This window comes from Sus scrofa, chromosome 14 (genome assembly GCF_054392235.1).
Source record: "Sus scrofa isolate SSC_HxYL_T2T_F1_AM1 chromosome 14, Sscrofa_HxYL_maternal_Yorkshire_Landrace_v2.0, whole genome shotgun sequence".
In the NCBI taxonomy this organism is placed as follows: Eukaryota; Metazoa; Chordata; class Mammalia; order Artiodactyla; family Suidae; genus Sus; species Sus scrofa.
This window is the reverse complement of record NC_139396.1, coordinates 41,067,422-41,089,971: the sequence shown is the minus strand read 5'-3', so window position 1 is coordinate 41,089,971 and position 22,550 is coordinate 41,067,422. Positions and strand designations below refer to the sequence as shown.

The following is a 22,550-nucleotide window of genomic DNA, read 5'->3' as shown; positions in this document are numbered from 1 at the left end:
TGGATTGACAATGGGCAGTTGGTTCTTTGGGACATGAGTCCACCTTCTCCCCATGTTGCTGGCCTCTGAAATAAAGGAAACTTTCCTTTTTACCCAATGTTTTTCTCTCAGTGTGGGGTTCCTGAGCCATGAGCAGGCAAACTTGGGTTCAGTAACAAGGTGGCCAGTGACGAAACAACCACAGCCATGGAAGAACAGCTGCAAGGGTCCCACATGGAGTCCCAGCTCCCTCTTTTTCTTCCTCCTGCCTTTAGGTATTTCTGCCAGTTTAATCACAGCTGTGTAAAAATACATAAGCTTTGAACAAGACATGATAAACATGTGTCTGGCAGCAATGCCTGCAACTGGAATGAAGCTGGTGAGCATGACTGTCCATGTGCCAGAGGCTGGAGCCAGGTGGAGCTCCTGACCCATGCCTACAAATGAAGAGGGGTGATGTAGCCACTCCCATGATTAGAACAGAGCCTTTCACAAAGGACCAGGCACTGCTTCCTCCAAGACTGCCAGTCACCATCATCACTAAATGGTCAGTTGTCTGGTTCTGTTAGAAAGATTTCATGGAGAATTGTGGTAAGTCGTGGCTTTAACTTGGTCCTCTCCCTTGCCTCTTGGATGAAAATTCAATAGTTGTTACTTCTGCTTAGAGACTTTAACACTCCCTGGTTATGTCGATTCTTGTTTCATCCTAGAGCATTGTCCTCAAAGGTTATGGTGGCCCATGAAGACCTTTTTTCACAATGTAATGGTACATTCAGAAATGTAAATTTTTTATGGAAGTTCCCAGGCTAGGCGCTGAATCAGAGCTACAGCTGCCAGCCTTCACCACAATGTGGGATCCAAGCTGCATCTGCAACTTACACCATGGCTCATGGCAATGTTGGATCCTTAACCTACTGAGTGAGGCCAGGGATTGAACTCACATCCTCATAGATACTAGTTTGGTTTGTAAACCTCTGTGCCACAATGGGAACTCTGAGAAATGTAAATTCTTAAATGTAAAGTCAACTCTAAACAGCCAGATACACTTGGTGAATTATTGAGCAATCATCTATTATCAGATGTCTCTTCTATGGTTTTGTTCTTCCTGTATTTGTTTGCTGGGCCTGCCATGACACAGACTGGGCGGCTCAAACAACAGAAATTTATTTTCTCATGGTTCTGGAGGCCAGAAAGCCAAGATCCAGGTGTTGGCAGGTTTGGCTTCTCCCGAGGCCTCTCTGCATTCGGCTGCCCTCCTGCTGTGAGGAAATGATCTTTCCTTGGTGGTCCCACCCCTGGTGTCTCTCTGTGTCTCCAAATGTCCCCTTCTTATAAGAAACAGATTGGATCAGGGCCCACCTAACCACCTCATTTTACTTCATCACCACTTCAAAGGGCCTACCTTCAAATCAGGGCATAACCAGAAGCTCTGGGGGTCAGGGCTTCAACACCTGGATTTGGGGGAACATAGTTCTGTCCATAACCCTTCTCAGCCCTAATACACAGCTGGTCCTGAGGGGCAGTGACTGGAATTCAGGACTCATGGAGGGCTTGCTCTGGGGCTGGGGAGGCACTGCACCTGCTCCAGAGCCCTGTGAGGGGACATAAGAGCTGGAGGGGGCTGAGGTCCTGCTTGTCCTTCCCGCTGTATCCAGATTGCACAGAAAGCAGAGGCCTGAGCTCTTATCTTGCTCCGACACAGAGACAAAGCTGGAGAGCTGCAAGAGTCCACAGGACACAAGCTTTGCTTGTAGATGTGGAGCCCAGCTCTGTATGAGAACAGGCAGCAGGTGCGAGGGAAGAGACCAGAGCGTTGGTGGTAGGAGGCCGTGGGAGGGGTGGCACGTGTGGGAAGGGGGCTTCTTGTCAATTACCATATGCAGGCCTTTTGTGTAAGAACCCAAATGAACGTGAGGTAAGCTAATGGGAATTTACACCCCTTTTCAATGACACATGGAGCAAAGGCTGGGCGAGGCTGCAGAGCCTACCTGAGATAGGTGATGTGAACACACCTGACCTCAGAGCCCCTCACCTCCCATGCACAAGCACGTACTCTTTTCTTCCTGTGGACCATACTTCATTTTAAATAAACAAGCTAAGGGTCTTACCTTCATTTTCCGGTCAGAAGTGTGGGTAGATTCACCTGGTTTTCACTCTGGGTTTGCCAAGGCTAAAAGCAAGCTGCAGCTGCAGGGCTCTGCCGGGTAGCTGCAGGGAGACATGCTCCCAGCCTCACTCGGGTCATGGACAGGATTCTGCCTCGGGAGCTCAGGTGACCAAGGCCCCCGCTCCCCCTGCACGTTGTCACTTGAGGGGTCATGCCCGGCTGTTGCTCCCCTGGGCTCCTAGTCGTCACCTTCCAAGCCGCAGCTTTTCCACCGCCCCTTTCTGCCTCTAGTGAGAAAAAGTCCTCAGCTTTTATAGGCACATGCATGGGGTATGGGCCCACCTGATAATCCTAGAGAATCTCATTCCTCCAATCCCACCTGCAAAGGTCTATTGCCTCTTTGCAGTGGAGAGGGGTGGAGGTAGGTCATGCACTCGGGAGGGCGGGCTTGCCCAGCCCATCACAGGAGGGGAACTCCAGGGTGGGGCTGGGGGCCCAACTTTCCCTTATAGGTGATGAAACCCATTTGGGCTGAACAGCCAAGAGGGAGGACAGGGAAGTGGGAAGGCTTGCGGTCTGGTAAGAAATCTGCTCCCAGGAGATGCAACTGGCTTCAGTGGGTGAAGTGGGTTAAATGGGTGAGAGATTAGAGCCAGGAGATGAGTGTGGAGGCTTTCAAACTATCCAAAGTGGGCATAATGAGGAAATGAAGTAGGGCTAGAAGTCCATTTGCCCAAACTCCATTTCTCCCGGAGTAAATAAATGGTCCCTTTGGTTTGATGCCAGTTCTCTGCATTTCCAGTCTGGGCAGCACCAGATACGTGGATGATGCCCCCATGAAAATAGTCAACAAAGAGGAAAAAGATTTATAAAAACTTCAAATGGGGAGTTCCTGTTGTGGCTCAGCAGGTTAAGAACTTGACTAGTATCCATGAGGATATGGGTTTGATCCCTGGCCTCGCTCAGAGGATTAAGGACCTGGTATTGCTGTAAGATGCTGTGTAGGTTGAAGATGCAGCTCAGAACCCACATTGCCGTGGCTGTGGTGTAGGCCAGAAGCTGCAGCTCTGACTCAACTCCTGGCCAGGGAACTTCCATATGCCGTAGGTGCAGCCCTAAAAAAAAAAAAAAAAAAAAAATCTCAGGAATCAAAATGAGAAAATTAAATAACCAGAAAGAACAATGGTCAAAAGACATTTCAGAGAAGAGAAAACCTAAATGGCCTATAAACAAATGAGAGAATGTTTAACTTGAATTTTCAGGGAAATTCATTCTAAAACTACAATGTGAGTTGACACAAGCCTGCACTTTAATACATTAGCAGCTGTATTCCTAAGTGCCCCAAACTGGAGCCAACCCAGATAAAAAACTGGTCAGTGGGCCAAGAAACAGGGGTACTTACCATGAAGAAAAGCTGCATAAAAGCTGCTCATTTTAGCCATAAAACCAATGACCTGTGACCCGTGCAAGAACCTGGCTGGATCTCAGGAGATTTATGATGAATGAAACAAGCAAATTCCAAAAGGCTACGCACTGTGTGATTCCAGCTACAGCAGTCTTGAAATGAAGCAGGTTCTGGAGATGTGTGGTGAGTCGTCAGCTGTCAGGAGAGGAGAGGATAGGGTGTGGTGGTGGGGGGGGGTCAGTGGTGTACTGTATTCAGCACCACCAGGGACCCCTGTGATGCTGGGAATGTTCTGGATCCTTCTGTGATGGTGGATATACAAACCGAGACATGATAAAACTGCACAGAACTAAATGCATCTGAGCAGGAAAGCGAGCAGGTGAGCCTGGGGAGGCCCGACCAGGATCAGCAGGTGTGTCTCTGCCGGTGTCCTGGCTGGGACCCTGCACTGAAGTTTTGCAGGTGCTACCCTGGGGGGCTGGTTGGAGGGTTAGGGAATCTCTGCGTTGTTTCTAACAACTGCATGGGAATCCACATTGTCACAAAATAAAAAGTGTAATGAAATAACGGCACATGCACTATATTTCATACCTACCAGAGTGAAAAACTCATCCAGTTGGACCATATGTGTGGGCAGGGCTGTGGGACAGCATGAACTTTCACCCATGGGGTGGGTAGGTCCAGAAACCTGTTTGCCCGGTGACGAAGTTGGTCTACTTGATGCAGTAATCAGAACTCCCACTCTAGTCGTAGGACCAGCTGTGTTTTAGTGGGGCCAATGCCAAAGGAAGTGAGGAGTTCAGGAGCCCCTTATTCAGAAGTGAAGAATTCAAGACAGAGACGGCAGAGCTTAGAAGCAGGGCAAGTCCTTGTAATTGTGGGGCCCTGTGTGATGGCCTGGGTGTCAGTTCTGTGATGGGGTCTGGGACACGACACCTCCAATTATGGTACCTTGACATATTGAGTACTTTAAGCTGAATGGAGTTTGAGAAAATGGCAGAAGCATGAAGGTCACTCTGACCTTGCTTCCCTGAAGCAGGTCCTCCGGTGAGAGGTGGCCTCTGTGCACCCAGAGGAAGGAGAACATCTGTGACTCCAAGCACAGGGGGACCAAGAAGAATCCCAGCAGGCAGGCCCTGCTGACCCCCCTGTTGCCATGGTTACCCATCCTCTCTGACCCCGCCCTCCCCCAGGGCTGTCTGCTCTCAGCACACCCAGCTTCAAAGGTCTGTTTCTTTGGATCCTTCTGTCCTTGTGAAGGCTCCCGTGTCACATGAAATTGCACTAATCTGTGTGCTTTTCTCCTGTCTCCTGTCTTTGTCACTGTAATTTTCAGACACAGCCAGGAGTCCTAGGAGAATGGAGGAAAACTTTTTTCTCCCTTATACTTACAGCCACATTGAAGCATCTGAGAAACAAAATACTGACCTAAAAAAAAAAAAAAAAAAAAAATCCTGGAAATCCACTGCTGGTAGGAATGCAAATTGGTGCAGCCACTATGGAGAACAGTATGGAGGTTTCTCCAAAAAATAAAAATAGAATTACCACATGATCTAGCAATTCCACTTCTGGGCCTATATCTGGAAAATTCTCATTTGAAAAGATACAGGCACCCCAATGTTCATCGTAGCACTATTCATGATAGACAAGTCATGGAAACAGCATAAATGCCCATCAGCAGAGGACTGGATAAAGAAGATGTGGTGTGTGTATATATATGGGAAAGCCATGAGAAGGAATGAAATACAATTTGCAGGAATGTGGATGGACCTAGAAATTATTATACTAAAATGAAGTCAGAGAAAGGCAAATACCATATCACTTATATGTGGAATATAAAATGTGATACAAATGAACTTATTTAAAAATCAGAAACATACTCACAGACATAGAAAACAAACTTATGGTACCGAAAGGGAAACAGCGAGATGGGAGGATAATTATGAGGTTGGGATTAACAGATATATACTATTATACATAAAATAAATAACAAAGACCTATTGCATAGCCCAAGTCAAGGACAGACCATTGGGGAAGGATAGTTAGGAAAAGTGGCATCATGAGTGGTGGCTCGAGGTAGGAAAGGTGTGGGAATATTCCACAGAAGTTCAGTGTGTTTTAGAAAGCAGGGGACAGAGTGTGAGTGGCTGCACAGAGTGAATCATCCTCTAGAACCAGACAGTGAAGGCCCCTTTCTGCTCTCGTGAACATTTCGACGTCATCAGTCGACCACACGGAGAACAGCTTCAGTTGAGCTGAAGGGTCAGAATCCAAACTTAGTCTCTAGGTGGGGATTTGGACCATTAAGAAGGGCTGTGCATTTGAATAAATGACTCATGGGAGGAAATGGTTTTTGCCGTCACAACCAAAACAGGGTAAGACAGAGCTTCTTTAATTAGCATGCCTCTTACTATGGTATTTTTTTGGTTCTGGCATCATGATTACAGAAGACAGACAAACTTCCAGTGTCACCGTGCCCTAAGAAACTTCTCTCACTGAACTGAGCCCCACTCAGATCAGCTGTCACCGTGCCTTCTTCCTACTCACCAGCTCACTGTGGGATGGTGCCTGAGGTGGCTGCCGGAGGGGCCGGGGCGGGTGTGGGGAGTGGGCCTCTGGGGCTCACTGCCTGATGTCAGGCTTCTGATATTCAGGGCCCCCAGTTGTAATTGTGCCTCTCCCCCTGGGTGGACCCATAAGCACCCTTAGGTGTGGGTGGCGGCCCAGTGTTGCTGTGCTCACTGACTCAGGCTTCAGAACCAGCTCACACCCGGACCTGGTGGGAATGGATCCTTGGCCCCAGGCTGGCCTGAGGATGCCCAACCCCTTTCTCCCTCAGGCCCTAACCTGCCTCCTTTGCTCCTCAACCATGGATGTAGCCTCTCTTGATTATCCCCTCTTGTCAAACCAAATTCTTCACAGGAAACTCCAAGCAAGGCTTTTTTTTTGTTTGTTTGTTTGTTTTTGTCTTTTTTTTTGCTATTTCTTGGGCCACTTCCATGGCATATGGAGGTTCCCAGGCTAGGGGTCCAATCGGAGCTGTAGCCGCCAGCCTACGCCAGGGCCACAGCAACGCGGGATCCGAGCCGCGTCTGCAACCTACACCACAGCTCATGGCAACGCCGGATCGTTAACCCACTGAGCAAGGGCAGGGACCGAACCTGCAACCTCATGGTTCCTAGTCGGATTCGTTAGCCACTGCACCATGATGGGAACTCCCAAGCAAGGCTTTTTGTCGAGATATTAGTCTGCCATCTTCTCCGTCTGCGAGCTTTCTGATTAAAGTGACTATTCCTGCCCCAACAACTCGTCTCTCAATTTATTGGCCTGTCGTGTGATGAAGAGAGTGAACTTGGGTTTGGCATTATCATGAGTGTTACCCTTGGGTACGCTGACACTGTGGCCGGTTGGGACCTTGAGTGCCTTCCCCCAGACCCAGCCCTGTTAAACCCGACCATGGGAGGAAACCCAGATATGCACTCCCAACTTCCACAGCCCTGCACAGACCACTAAGGCTTCTGAACGAGTTCACTTCTAAGCAGGGAAGAGGCACCTCTCACAGAATTCCATCAAGATTCTCATCCCCAGTTTTTATCAGACATGCAGTTTACCAGGCCTTCTCCTGGGCTTATCGTCTCCAACTTGGCAGTTAGGGCAGCGTGGCAGCTTGTACCAAAGGCAGCCACCGTTATCCTCCCAAACAACACCATCTTCTGCAGGGGACCTCAGCACTGCTGCCTGCAATGGGGGCAGCCTTGTGTGTCCCTGGACCTGGAGTAGAGGACATGGTGGCAATGATGCTGAGCCATTGTGGCCTTGAGGCCACCTGCATCTTGGGATGCACCCTCTGGGATGCACCCAGGTGCTGATGTGGTGAGAGGCCCCAGTCTCACGGAGAGGCCATGAGTACTTGCTCTGCTCATCACCCAATTGCAAGTATCCACTGGCAGCTACTGGACATCTAGCCCAGACAAAACTTCGGACAACCACCAAGTCCGCTGGCATGTGACAGCTGCCCCAGAGAGACCCCAAGTGATAACTGGTCCCTGAGCCCTCCACCCTGCCACCTGAGAAAGGGCAATCAATGGTTTTAAGCCATGAAGCTTTGATCTATAATTTTTCTAAAATTCATCTTTGGTAAATGTACATTTCAGGGTTTTTTTAGTATACTCACAGAAGTGTGTAAACACCACCACTGCCTAACAAAAGAACATGTTCATCACTCCCCAAAGAACCCCCATGAGCAGTCTCTCTCTCCCCACAAACCCAGTCCCTGAAAAGCACTCATCTATTTGGCCTCTATGGGTTTGCACATTCTGAACATTTCTTAGTAATGATGTCATTCAAAATACGGTCTTTGTCACGTAGCTTTGTTCATGTGGCAGAGGGTTTTCAAGGTGTGTCCATGTAGTAGACACATCTGTGCTTCATTTCTTTGATTGTTGTCACTGAATAATATTCTGTTGTATGGCTACACCGCATCTTGACTGTCCTTTAAGCCTGTACATTTTGGCTGCAGCCATGGAAGCCTGGGGCACGGTAGGCGTCGAAGATGAAAGAGTGAAGAGAGTATTTTCTGCGTTGGGATGATTGCACTGGGGTGCACTTTATCACTGTCTGCAGGCAAGACGTTTTGCACTCAAGGTACTCTGTTCTTCCAGCAAAATCCTATGGTGCACAGTTTCACACTATCTTGTGTTAATTTTTATTTATATAACATGACATGTATATTGAAACAACCGTATTTGAAGTAGGTAAGAGTTAAGTCAATGTATGACAAATTGTAATAAAGGCTTATATAGATACAGATTTTCTGGCCTGTTAACCTAAAACTGGACTTAGGCCCAGTGTCACAAACAACCAGGTTATTTATTAATGTTATTTTAAGGAGAAAGAAATACCAAACAGATTTTTTTTTTTTTTTTTTTTTTTTGTCTTTTGTCTTTTTGTTGTTGTTGTTGTTGCTATTTCTTGGGCCGCTCCCGCGGCATATGGAGGTTCCCAGGCTAGGGGTCGAATCGGAGCTGTAGCCACCGGCCTACGCCAGAGCCACAGCAACGCTGGATCCGAGCCGCGTCTGCAACCTACACCACAGCTCATGGCAACGCCGGATCGTTAACCCACTGAGCAAGGTCAGGGACCGAACCCGCAACCTCATGGTTCCCAGTCGGATTCGTTAACCACTGCGCCACGTCGGGAACTCCCCAAACAGATTTTTTTTTGTTTTTGTTTTTTGTTTTGGCCATGCCTGCCTCATGCAGAAGTTCTTGGGCCAGGGATCAAACCTGTGTCACAGCAGTGACAGGAGCCACTGCAGTGACAATGCCGGATCCCCCGCCTGCTGAGACACCAGAGAACTCCTTAAGGAGAAAGAACTATCCAGAGTGTGATATAATTCAATGTGGAAGACAAGTTGGCACGAGGCAATGACATACACACACTGGGACTGTAACCATCCCCAGAGAGGCTGTTCGGGCCCTCCTGGGTAGAGGGGTCCTCTGCACACCTCCAGTTCCTGAGCACACCTCAGCACTCCTGGTTCTCAAGCTGCTTGTTTGGTCAATAAGAATCTCTTCCCTGTGCTGTCTTCCCACGGGTCCAGGTCCTAGTGCCCAACATTGTGCCCGATACTGGTGGGAGGAGCCAGGACCAAAGACCAAAGGTGGTCGTGTGCTCGGGATGGGTAGTTTGAGATGCAGAACTTCTTCAACACAGGCTTGGAATTTCTGCAGGAAAAGCATCTTTAGACGAATTGCAGTTATGGACGCGTGTCCCACTCAGCTTGCCTCCCCCACTTCTCCCTGGCTCCTCACTCAGAGAAGAGCGAGCACTCACAGACTTTCCATTACCGCTGGACAAGGCTCGATGTTGAACTTCTAGGAGCCCAGGAAGCTTGTGGGCTCCTCGGTGGCTGCCCCATGCCTGCCTTCTAGCCCCTTAACTGCTTATCCTCCACCATCATTGTACCCCTGATGTGCGTGAAGCGGGGCTATGTGCAGAGTCCTCATTTAGCCTCGACAATCAGTCTGAGGCTCTGCTCGTCCCCAGCGGTGCTGCACTTTAACAACGTTCATTAGGACCTGCTCTCTGTGCTTCAGTAGAACCACGGATTTCATACAGCGAGGCACTGAACCATCTCCACACTTGTGATGAACTCTTAAGCCATTGTCCCTGACAGCAGAGTGTGGGTGGCAGATGGTGGGTTCCAGGACTCCTGGGCCAAGGGCTTGGGATGGGGGGATTGGTGGGTGGGGCATTGCCCTGGTAGAGGGCACTCAGCATGTGCTCTCCCCTGAGCTCACCTTCCTAAAGCACCAAGAACTCTCCCAGTGCCCTCCCAGCCCACTGAAGGGAGGGTTCTGGATGCAGACGCATGCCTGCTATGATACCCTGTGGAGGGTGGAGGAGTAGGGGTCATCCTTGTGCCGCAGAGGCTGCCACAGAGCTGGGTCATGCAGTGCCCGTGTGCAGCCCTCCCACCGAGAATGGGAGGTGTCTGTGATGATGGGAACTGTGTCTGATCTCCGAATCTCCCCTCTGGAGGTGTGTCCTGAAACGAGTGTCTGGCTGTGGTCCCCCAGCTCCCCCTGCACTACCTATGATTTGGTAGCTGCTCAATATCCTGTAAGAAGTCCATCTGCCTGGAAACCTGGACTAGACTGTTAAACCCACTGAGGAGGCAGCGAGGCTGGTGAGCTGGATCCTCTCTGGCTGCTTTGGGCTGTCCTGCCAGAGGCTTGACACTGAATAACTTGGTATTAAACACAGTACTTGTTCAATATAATTTTTTTTTTTTGTCTTTTTAGGGCTGCACCCCTGGCATATGGAGCTTCTCAGGCTAGGGGCTGAATTGGAGCTGCAGCCGCTGGCCTACACCACAGTCACAGCAACACCATATCCAAGCCGCATCTGCGGCCTACACCAGAGCTCATAGCAATGCTGGATCCTTAACCCCCCTGAGTGAGGCCAGGGACCGAACCCATATCCTCATGGATACTAATCGGGTTTGTTAACTGCTGAGCCATGACAGGAGCTCCCACTATAAAGTTTAACTGAAAGAGTAAATAATATATTTACATTAAGCAACTAAGAGTATTTTTCTTTTTATGGTCACACCTGTGGCATATGGAAGTTCCCCAGGTCAGGGGTCAAATTGGAGCTACAGCTGTGGCAACACCATTTCCTTAATCCTCTGGGTGAGGCCAGGGATTGAACCTGCGTCCTCACAGAGACAACATTGGGTCCTTAGCCTGCTGAGCCACAACAGGAACTTCTACAGTATTTTTTAAATTGAAGTATAGTTGATTTACAATATTTATTTGTAAATCATTTACAATATCATGTCATTTCAGGTGTACAGCCCTGTGATTCAGTTTTATACACACACACACACACACACACACACACACACACACACAATTTATATATATATTTATATATTCAGTTATATATATTCTTTTCATATCCTTTTCCATTATAGGTTACTACAAAATACCAAGTAGAGTTCCCTGTGCTATATGGAAGGTCTGCGTTGGTTATCTATTTTATATATAGCAGTGTGTATCTGTTAATCCCAATTTACAGTACTTTAAAGTCTACGTACTCTAATTTCTCAATCTATAAGACACATATGGGGGATATAAGATGATGAAAACTTAGTGCTTAATCAGATTGGTGGCCTCCAAAGGTGGGGGTGGGGGGTGAAACGGGTGGAGGTGGCCAACAGGTACAAATTTCCAGTTATAAAGTAACGCAATCCCGAGATATAATGTATAGCGTGGTGATACAATTATGACACTGTGGTGCATATTTGAAAGTTACTGAGAGAAAAGATCTTAAGAATTCTCACTATAAGAAAAAATTTCATAACTATGAGGTGACAGCTATTAACTGCACCTACTGCAGTGATTATTTCATAACTGTGAATCATTACATTGCACACCTGAAACTAATACAATGTTATACCCGAATTTTCAAAAATATGAAAAAAACTTAGTTCTTACCCCAAATGCAAGGGATACAGGCATACTGCTCCCTCTGCCATCATAAAGGCATCAGCATGGTACGAGGCAACACCTGCAGTTACTTCCTTTGTCCCTGAAAGAGGACCAGATAGCCCTGCTCCTTGACTCTGGACTTGGCAACGTGATGTGCTTTGGCCTGCGGCATGTGAGGGGACCGGACCCGTGTCACCTCCAAGCAGAAGGTGAGAGTGGCTCTGAGTCTCTACCAGCCTGCTCGTTCCTTCAGCCACAAGAACACCCCAGATGGGGCTGCTCTAGCCTTGATCCCTGAATTGGAGAAGGCACAGTCTACTTGTGATGAGGGCATGACATCTGTATTATAAATTAGAGATTTGGGTTTGGGGTCCTTTGCTGTTGCACACAAATAGATTAGTACCCACAGAAGAGAGGCATTTTGTCTTACAGGCAGACCTTGAGTAAGAATTCTGGGAGGCAGGGCAGCATAAGGTTTACATGGAGGGGTAAGGACCTCAGTGAGCAGGCAGAGAAAAAGGCAGGAAAGAGATGGATGTGCAAACTTGCAGGCAGTTTGGGGCAGAGGGTAATCTGACAGGTCTAGGAACTCCGGAGTGATCGATGGGAAGTGGAGGATTCTTTCAGTCACATTCGGAGAAACCTGAACATCACTTTCAGGGCAATGCTGCTCAGAGTGGTTGCAAGGGGGTCTCTGAAGGAGAGAGAGCAGTCAGTGGAGATTTAGGAATGTTTATGGGGCTGAATTAGAAATGATGTGTGAAGATATGAGAGGAAAATTGGGATCGGAGATGGAGCCTTGGAAAGTTGTTCTGAAATCAGTAAGGAAAGACAACAAACATTGTTAATGAGAACTTTGGAGGTGGAGAGCATTCAAGGCAGACTGCCCTGACCTCTGTCAGGGGCGGGGTTGAGGGGAGGTGGTAGAAAGTGAGGGTAGGAGTGGGAAGACTAGCCTTGGGTGGGTGGGGGCAGGGTCAGCCTCAGAGGCGTCACATGACTTGCCACCAGGCTGGTGCAAAGGACCGGGGCCAGCAAGTGCAGTAGCTGGAAACATTCCTGGTACCCAGTTCATTGGTGCTCAGAGAATGTCTGAACCTCTTTTGTCTTCCTTTCTGTAATTGGCAGGTCCTTGAATACAGACTCTTCTCAGGCCAGAGCCCACCAGCCAGCATGTCCTCTGCCCCAGGCCCACCACTTTCCATCTGTGGTCTAGGGGGCACTGACCCCCCCTAATCTCAGAGCCTGGGCTGTCAGTTTCAGGTAAATTTCACTCACACTGGAATCTCAACCTCACAAGGGCCTGTCCACTCACAATTCTATTTACAGAGTCAGGCACAGGAGAAGGGCAACATTGATTTGCATGTAGAAGCTGAATCAAGGATTTACTTCAAACACAACACCAGAAATGCAGGAGGCTGGGGTCTCCTGCATGTAGAAACTGAATCAAGGATTTACCTCAAACCCAATGCCAGAAATGCAGGAGGCTGGAGTCCCCTGCTTGGTGCTGGCCGGGGTCCATCCCAGGCATACATGTAGACACAAGTGAACAGCGAACCCTGAAGCAGCATCCCAGCTCCAAGCTGCAGATCAAACCCAGCCAGGCTGCTAACCCAGGGGAAGGCTGGGTGTGAATAACATTTATATGTTACGTTTCTCTGTGAGCACAGAGCACGTGTCTATATATAGTCTCCTGAAGCTGGCAGTGCAAACCAAAGCTCCATTCTTTCCTGGCTTCCTTAACTGCTCAAAAACAGGGAGAGGAGAGTAAGCCATGCTAGTAAGGCTGTGTGCTCAGCCCCCACTGGAGGTGTGTGCTGAGAACCCGACCGTCAGATGCCAGGGCCAGCTCTCGGTTGTGTTTGGGGCTAATTCAGTGTGGCTTCAAGGAGGGCTTGGAGCTCAGGCACAATGTATAGGCAGGAAGGATTTCTTGAAGCTGCTCCTGGTAAGAGAAGAGCCCAGTAAATAGGTGGGTGCTGGCCAGGTGGGGCAGGGAATCCAGGGGAACTAAAGTGCACCATGTGTGTGACATCATGCATATGACATGGATGTGTAGGCTCAGCTCTGCACCTGTCATGTGTGCAGTTGAGAACTCACAGTCTGAGGCACTGGGCAAAACCTTCTGGCAATTATGAAGTAAGTTATAATTTGATTCTAATTTTTTGTAATGTAGGATTTTTTTGGACATTTTTCACACTCAAACTAGGTAATAGTTTATTCAACATGCATATTGAGGATCTGCCGTGTTCCAGGTACCATGTTTGTTGCCAGACAGATATGAGTAAAGCAGAGTTCCAGCTGTCAGGGAGCGTGCAATCCAGTCAGTGAGACAAAGATGATGCCTCTGCAGGACTGCTGAGCACTGTAGCACTGGAATACACAGTCTTTGAACTCACAGAAAGTTCCTCCAGTTCCTTTTTCTGGGTAATAATAAGTTAGCCCAGGACTCAGTGGATAAAGCAACCAATATATTATTCTCACAGACTCAGTGGGTTAGGAATTTGGAGGGAGCATGGAGAATGGAGGTGGCTGCCTGGGATCCACCATGCCTGGGGCCCCATATGGAAGACACGAGGACCCGGTCTGCCCACCAGGTGTGAGATGTGGCCTCTGCATAGAGCCAGGTCTCCCTGCAGCTCCAAGGGATGAGTTCCAGCATACAGGGTAGACATCACATCATCTTCCGGAGCTCAGCCTCATAAGACATCAGCATCATTCCTGCTACAGGCTCTTAGATGAAGCTGCTCTAAGCCCGCCCAGTAGTGAAGGGAGGGCCAGGGACCTGAACTCTCAGTGGGAGGAGTGTTGAAGAATTTCTGTGGCCATTTGTAAAAACTGCTGTGAAGAAAGGGCAACTTCCTAGCAGGGCAGTCAGGGAAGGCTTCAAAGAAGAGGTGACGTTTGGGCTACATCTTGGAGGGGAGTGGAAGTTTCCTTGAGAAGTAGAGTGGGTGTGAAGGACAACATCTTCCAGGCTCACACATGCACATGGGGACACAGAAAATACAAGGGGGAGTCTGAGGGGTGACCATGCATGGCTCAAGCATCAGAGGAAAGTTGGTCTCCCTGTGCTCACATGCCTTGAATACATCCACATGACTGAATTGCTGACTCAACTCAACCCGTCCACTGATCCTTAAACCATATGCACTGACTTGGGAAAGCATGGTTGGGCAGGTGGATTTAAGTCAGGGTTGAAGGTGCAGGGAGACCTTTCTTAACAAACACATGGCACCTCCTCTCTGTGGGCACCATGCCCAGGACAGGCCGATTTCCACTTACCTGATTCCTACCACTGCCCCCAAGGTAGCTATGTCACCGCCTCTCTTGCAGAGCAGCTCATTGAGTCCCAGGGAGGCAGTTATTTGCCCAACCGGCCAGAGGTAGACCTAGGATTTGAAGCAGTCTGACTGCAATCTGGACACCTGACCCCTGCACAGGGCCACTCCTCAGATGGCTGGGGCAGGACAGAGACTGAAACTAAAGGAGCTTAACCTTGATCTGTGCAGCAACCAGGAGCCACTTAGGGCCTCTGAAACGGCAGGTCTCATGATCTAAGCTGTTAGCACACAGCTCATACGGAAGCTCTGGGCTGATCCAGGGGACGAGACAGATCAGCTGTCTTGTTCAGTGGTCTTCACTCTCCAACTGGCCCAGAACCCCTTCTGATGACTCTAATGACAACGTACAAGCCTAGACTCTTGAAGGAACCAGCAGTGGGGCTGCCCTGTGGGGGCACGGGCAGGGTCTCCCAGGTGAGGACTTACCTACATGGGACATTTTAAGGGCTAATCTAGAACGAGGCAAAACACATTCTGCAGCTTGACTCACAAAGATAAAATGTAATGCATTAAAGCAGCTTAATTTTCCCATCCACTCAGCACTGTTCCCCTCACCCTATCCCACCATGAACCATAGCTGACCTACTACTCTGCCACTCGGTGTGGTGCCATTTAGATATCCCCTGATGGCAGGGCAGACAGTGTTCCTGTGGGCAGAATGTCTGAATGAAACCTCACGGTATTATCTCTCTTGAGTACTTATTATAGAACCTAAGATGCATAACATTAGGAAGTGGGGGCGGCATGCCGTACCCTCAGGAAAAAACTATAGGAGCATCTGGCAGCTCAGTTTCAGGTTTTGAGGAAGTGCTTTTAAGTGGACACTGCTAATTTTCATCGTTTTCTGTAAAAAATTTAAACCTTTTACTTTGTGATGACTTTACACTTTGTGAGATATATTAGAAAGTGGCAGGAATTAAAAAAACAATGAAAACAATAATATCAGAACCTTGGCTGAAAAATGTCCACCAAGCAAAAGTCTACAAACAATAATTGCTGGAGAGGGTGTGGAGAAATGGGAACCCTATTACAATGTTGGTGGGAATGTATAATTGGTGCAACCACTGTGGAAAACAGTATGGAGATTCCTCAGAAAACTGAAAGTAGAATTACCATTTGATCCAGCAATCCCACTCCTGGGCATCTATCCAGAGAAAACCATGACTAGAAAAGATACACATACTCCAATATTCATTGCAGTGCTATATACAATAGCCAAGACATGGAAACAACCTAAATGTCCATTGACAGAGGAGTGGATAAAGAAGATATGGTACATATACACAATAGAATATTACTCAGCCATTAAAAGGAAAGAAATAGTGGCATTTGCAGCAACATGGATGGACCTAGAAATCATCATGCTAAGTGAAGTTACCCAGACAGTGAGACACCAACATTATATGCTATCACTTACATGTGGAATCTAAAAAAAAAAGACATAATGAACTCCTTTGCAGAACAGATACTGACTCATAGAATTCGAAAATCTTATGGTTTCCAAATGAGACAGGTTGGGGGGTGGGGAGAATGCACTGGGGTTTGGGATGGAAATACTATAAAATTGGGTTGTGATGATCGTTGTACAACTATAAATGTAATAAAATTCATTAAAAAATGTCCACCAAGCAGACTCATGAAAAAAGACAGGGGCAGGTTAAGCTGATCTTTTATTTTTTTCTTTTTAGGGCCTCATCTGCGGCATATGGAAGTTCCTGGGCTAGGGGTCGAATCAGAGCTGCAACAACACTGGATCTGAGCTACCTCTGGGACCCACGCCACACAGCTTGTGGCAACACTAGATCCTTAACCCCCTGAGCCACCAGGAAACTCCCCAAATATGTATTTTTGTTGCAAAGCAAAGGAAAGCATAAACAAAATGAAAAAACAAACAATGGGATAGGAGAAACTATTTGTAAACAGTGAAACAATGTGACCAAAAAGGGGTTAATTTCCAAAATATAAAAAGAGCTCATACAACTCAACATCAAACAAACAGAAAAACAGCCCAATCAAAAAATGGGCAGAAGACCTAAAGAGACATTTTTTTTGGTCTTTTTAGGGCCGCACCTAAGGCATATGGAGGTTCCCAGGCTAGGGGTTGAATCCAGAGCTGTAGCCGCCAGTCTACACCACAGCCACAGCAACTTGGGATCCAAGCCTTGTCTGTGACTTACACCATAGCTCATGGCAACATTGGATCCTTTAACCCATTGAGCAAGGCCAGGGATCAAACTTTTGTCCTCATGGATGCTAGTCAGATTGGCTTCTGCTGAGCCACAACAGGAAATCCCAAAGAGACATTTCTTCAAAGAAGACCTATAGATGGCCAACAGACACATGAAAAGATGCTCAACATCACTAATTATTAGAGAAATGCAAATCAAAACCACAATGAGGTATTCCCTCATACTAGTCAGAGTGGCCATCATCAAAAAGTCTATAAGTAACAAGTGCTGGAGAGGATGTAAGAGAAAGGGGACTCTCCTTCACTGCTGGTGAGAATGTATATTGGTGCAACCACTATGGAAAACGGTATGGAGCTACTTCAAAAAACCAAAAATTACCATATGAACTAGCAATCTCACTCCTGGGCATATATCCAGAAAAGACAAAAACTATAATTCAAAAAGATGCATGCACCCCAGTGTTCAATGAAGCATTATTCGCAATAGCTAAGACATGGAAACAATCTAAGTATTCATCGACAGAGGAATGGATCAAGAAAATGTGGTATATATACACAATGGGATATTCCTCATCCATTAAAAAATGAAATAATGCCATTTTCAGCAACATGGATGGACCTAGAGATCATCATACTAAGTGAAGTAAGTCAGAGAAAGACAAATACTCTACGTTATCACTTATATGTGGGATCTAAAAAAGTGATGCTACAACCGAACTTATTTACAAAACAGAAATGGACCCACAGATATAGAAAAGAAACTTATGTTTACCAAAAGGGAAAGGTGGGGTGGGATATATTGGCAATTTGGGATTAACATATACTCACTACTATTTATAAAATAGATAAACAGCAAAGTCCTGTTGTACAGCACAGGAAACTAGATTTAATATCGTATAATAATCTATAATGGAAAAGAATCTGAAAAAAATATATAACTAAATCACTTTGCTTTACATTGAAACATTATAAACCAACTATACCTCAATAAAAAAAAAGTCTACACAATTATTCAGCCTTAAAAAGGAAGGGAATTTTGATACATGGTACAACATGGATGAACTTTGAAGACATAAACTAAACCATAAATAAACCATTACAAGAGAAAATAAAACAAACAAAAAACCCACAAAACAAAAAAACACAGTGGTGGGAAAATTGATCCACAAGTATTCAAGTGTTCTTGGTTTTGTGGCATTGAGGTAACATGAAAAGAGCTCATATTCTCTTCTAGATGGAATCTATTAAATACTTATTCAGGTCTATTACAGAGTTTTCTAAAAAGTGGTTAATCAAATAAATGACTCTAAAAACTATGCTTCCTGCATGAATGTACATATGGACAGATGTATTTCACTACATGCCTTTCTCTCTGGTGAAACAATCTGCATGTCCCCTTCCTGACTTTCTGTACCAGCAACCGTACTGGTTTGTCAATCAGACCAACAATCAGAAAAAGGGCCTCCTTTTTCCCTTTTTTGAGTCCATTAAACATGCTTTTTGGTGCAGAGTAAAAGCGAGCCAAGAATACACATTTGTATGCCACGAGGCTTCTCCACAGACTGTTATGTAAAAAGGACATTCACACACACTGTAGTCAACCCTTGGGAAAGCTATGAGAATATTCCCAATTTCTAAGCTGTCATTTCAAAGCCACAGTGGTGGGAAAATTGATCCACAAGTATTCAACTGTTCTTGGTTTTGTGGCATTGAGGTAACATGAAAAGAGCTCATATTCTCTTCTAGATGGAATCTATTAAATACTTATTCAGGTCTATTACAGACATTTAAATTTCTCTTTAGAAAATCTTTCTTGCTTGCAAAGCTAGGGTGTCATTAGCAATAGAATACCAAAACTTCCACTTAGATGGACCTAAAGCATACATAAAAGGCAGTATTGAGCCTTCCTTTTTATTTGTAAGTTATCTTAATAACCAAAGGTAGAGAAGAGCAGAACTTATTATGTCTTGGGCATTTAAATCATCACCGTTCTGCAGTATTTACTCTCCAAGGTTTTCATACATAATAATACCTGGCTATTGGAGCTCCCGTCCTGGCGCATTGGGTTAAGAATCCAACTACAGTGGCTCGGGTCTCTGCGGAGGCATGGGTTCGATCCTCTGCCCAGTGCAGTGGGTTAAAGGATTTGGCATTGGATTTGATTCCATGTGCTGTGGGTTACTAACATGGTTATTCCCATGGGAATGTTTGGATGTTTGTAAAGAGATTATTATTCAACAGTTTGAGTTTGAGGAAGGAGTTAGTTTTACCTTCCAGAACTGAATTGCTTACAAGAAAGTGAGGCTATTTTTGGATTCTCTTTTATCTATTAATTTTAGCTCTATTGAAACTCTTTGATTAGTTTACCCTGTTGCTTAGAAACATTTTATTAAATATTGTCAGTGCTTCGATCTCATCCGATTTAAAATGTTACTTTTCTTTGCCACTGTACAATGAAATGCTTTGCCATTTTTTTCTCAGTAAGGGCCTTCTAAATTATTTACAGCTATTCGTATTTTATTGACATGAGAATGGTGGGTCAGAGTGAGCCAGTGTCCCTGGCTTATCTATTTTAAGGGTACTGGTTGGGGGTTGGTCTGGCAAAAGTTTGCAGTAAGCAGAGGCAGAAGTGATGGGGTGTTCTCAACATCCTTCAATTGCTGACAGCAGCTAGAGTAAGAGAGAGATTCCTAACCCCCTTTTAGATTCCCTCCAAGCATCTAACTGCCCATGACCATCTGCCCAAAATTCTACCACTGGTATCCTTTGATCTGGTTTAAATAGTTATCATCCTGCTGAATAGCATTGAGAACTTTGTCTAGATACTCATGTTACAACAGAACAAAGGGTGGGGGAAAAATGTAATTGTAATGTATACATGTACGGACAACCTGACCCCCTTGCTGTACAGTGGGAAAATAAAAAAATTATTAAAAAAAAAAAAATAGTTATCAAAGTTACTTGGAGATTTGACGAGCCGCTGGAGAAGCATACGACCAGGAAGAAGTGTGGGGGCTGAGACCCAAAGAGAGCAGGGGTGGGGGAGGGGGAAGAAGGGAAACCGGCAAAACCAAGATCACAGATTTTAAATCCCCTCCATTCAGTTTGGCCCAATTTCCTCAAAGAGCTACTTCATAAAAGAGTTAATTGGGCCAGTAACTCATGTCAAACCTAAATTGTTAGTCTGGAAAAACACCAAATCCTGTCTTTAAAAGTAATACCCATGGAGTTCCTGTTGTGATTCAGAACCCAATACAATGTCTGTGAAGATACGAGTTTGATCCCTGGATTTGCTCAGTGGGTTAAGGATCCTGAGTTGCCTTGACTGTGGTGGTGGTGGTGTAGGGCAGCAGCTGTAGTTCCAGTGGTGTAGGCCAGCAGCTGTAGTTCCAATTCAACCCTTGGCCCAGGAACTTCCATATGCCGCAGGTTTGGCTTGAAAAAAGAAAAAAGAAAAGTAATACCCAACTTAGACCTGAATAATGAAACAACTAAATTTCAAATTATCTATATTATATCCACTAATAGAGAGGATTTTAGTTGGCTTAGAACTCTGACCTTAAGATTGAAGCTTTTTAAAAATCAAGTGAAATAAAACGGCCCCAATGATTGCTCCAATTCAATACACACGTTTATGTGACACAAATGTTTATGCACTGATCTGTGTACTTCATGCTCCCTATTAGATGAAGGGTGTTGCCAACCTGTACCAGTGACTTGACTGCTGATGGTAATACCTTGTGTAATAAATAGGTAATTCTCACTCTTTCTGAATCTCTCATTCTGCCAGGTTGATTGGCTTCAGTGTTACAGCCCTAGACCTAAAACAACAGTAGCCACATCCAATACCAATGTTTTACATCCAATACCAATGTTTTACAACTAAAACGCTTGTTACTGTAATGTACACAGTAGGTTAGACTTCCTTAGTGTTTTGTTTTATAGGTAGACTGACAAAGCTGAAAAAGGATACTTTGTTAATTTATGAGAGGCTTTCTAACGAAGAGCTGCTAATAGCAGGCACGAGCCAGGAAGAAAATATTCAAATTGACTGCAATTCGATTATGCCAATATTACTTCTAAAAACAAAGACATCTTAGCCATGATTCAGGCAGCAAAAGCTAATAATAACTTGGTGTGGAATTACTATTTTTGCCCATAGCATCTGGGTGGTTGAAGCAAGCTGATTTATGATTAGGCAGAAGTTCAATCTGTAGAAATACTTTGGTCTAAAATAGTTACGTGGCAACCATTGGAAATGTGTTTCAGCTTCTGAGAGATTTCGACCTAGTGAATCAGTACATTTTCCCTCTGATATTTGATGTTTATGCTTCAGTGGCAAAACAAACACACAAAGAAACCCCATAAAAGCATGTTTTCCAACATTTTATATTACTGGCCCAAATCATGGTTGATAATGTTATGCACCTCTAATATTCTGGGGAGCTTGTGATGTTTGACAGTAATATTTGCTTGCTGATCCTTAAGAGAGCTGAGAAGTATGAGGTGATGGCAAGATGCTATTTCCAGACAGATCTTGGGCCGTCACAGTGGAAAGCTAGTCATAAATAATACATCTGTAGTTAGGTGGGCTTTAGAAACCAGAGCATCCCTGTAAAATGTTGCTTTTCGTATGTGATAACTTCAACTTTTAAATTTCATGAATAGTGTAGCATGTATTCCTAGATTCCTTTCTTCTTTTGTTTTTCCTGTTATTTCAGCTGATGGCTAGTTTCAATGCCCTTAGACCTAGGAGTCTGAAAAAGAATTGTGCTTTGACAGCTCTAGGGAGGTGGCTTGCTCACTCAATATGTGACATACTGAAGATGGATGGAGGAGGGTTCAGTCTGGCCCGGACCGCTGCGGATGCTTTTCTCTTTAGCAGCGGTCCGGGCCAGATCAGAGAAAAGAAAAAAAATGAGTATAATTTTTACTGATCCAAAGTCCTATGCTAATGACATTCATGAATCAATTTTATGGATGATGACAGTAATAAGAATGTTTTATATTTAGAGAATTCAGGTCTTTTCCATGTCTATATGGTCAATTAATTTACAACAAAAGAGCCAAGAATATAAAATGGTAGGAAAACTGGATAGCTACATGCAAAAGAACGAAGCTAGACACCACACACAAAAATCAACTCAAAATGGAGTAAAGACTTGAATGTAAGACCTGAATCCATAAAATTCCTAGGAAACATAGGCAGTAAGCGCCTTGACACTGGTCCTAGCAATGATTTTTTAAAAAAAATTTTGACACCAAAAGCAAAGGAAACAAAAGAAAAAAAGTGGAACTATATCAAACTAAAGATCTTCTGCACAGCAAATAAAATTGTAAAATGAAAATGTAACCTATGGAATGGGAGAAAATATTTGCAAATCGTATATCTGATAAGGAATATATATGTATGTATGTATATATGTGGAGAGAGAGAGAGCAAGGGAGGGAGAATTCATAACACTCAAGAGAAAAAAATCTTATTCAAAAATTGGCAGAGGAACTGAATAGAAGTTTTTCAAAGAAGACA

General features: G+C 45.4%; 1 protein-coding gene across 4 annotated transcripts in view; it reads right to left on the bottom strand.

The window, feature by feature from the left end:
- MFAP3L (microfibril associated protein 3 like) overlaps positions 1–22,550 on the bottom strand; it is a 190,748-nt gene that overhangs the window by 119,780 nt on the left and 48,418 nt on the right. The window contains exon 6 of one of the 4 annotated variants that reach the window (XR_014826569.1): positions 8,735–9,217. The exons of the other annotated variants lie outside the window; for them this stretch is intronic. The gene's annotated coding sequence lies outside the window, so the exon portion shown is untranslated. Of the gene's footprint in view, positions 1–8,734; positions 9,218–22,550 lie in introns of those variants that run through there. 4 annotated transcript variants of the gene reach the window in all.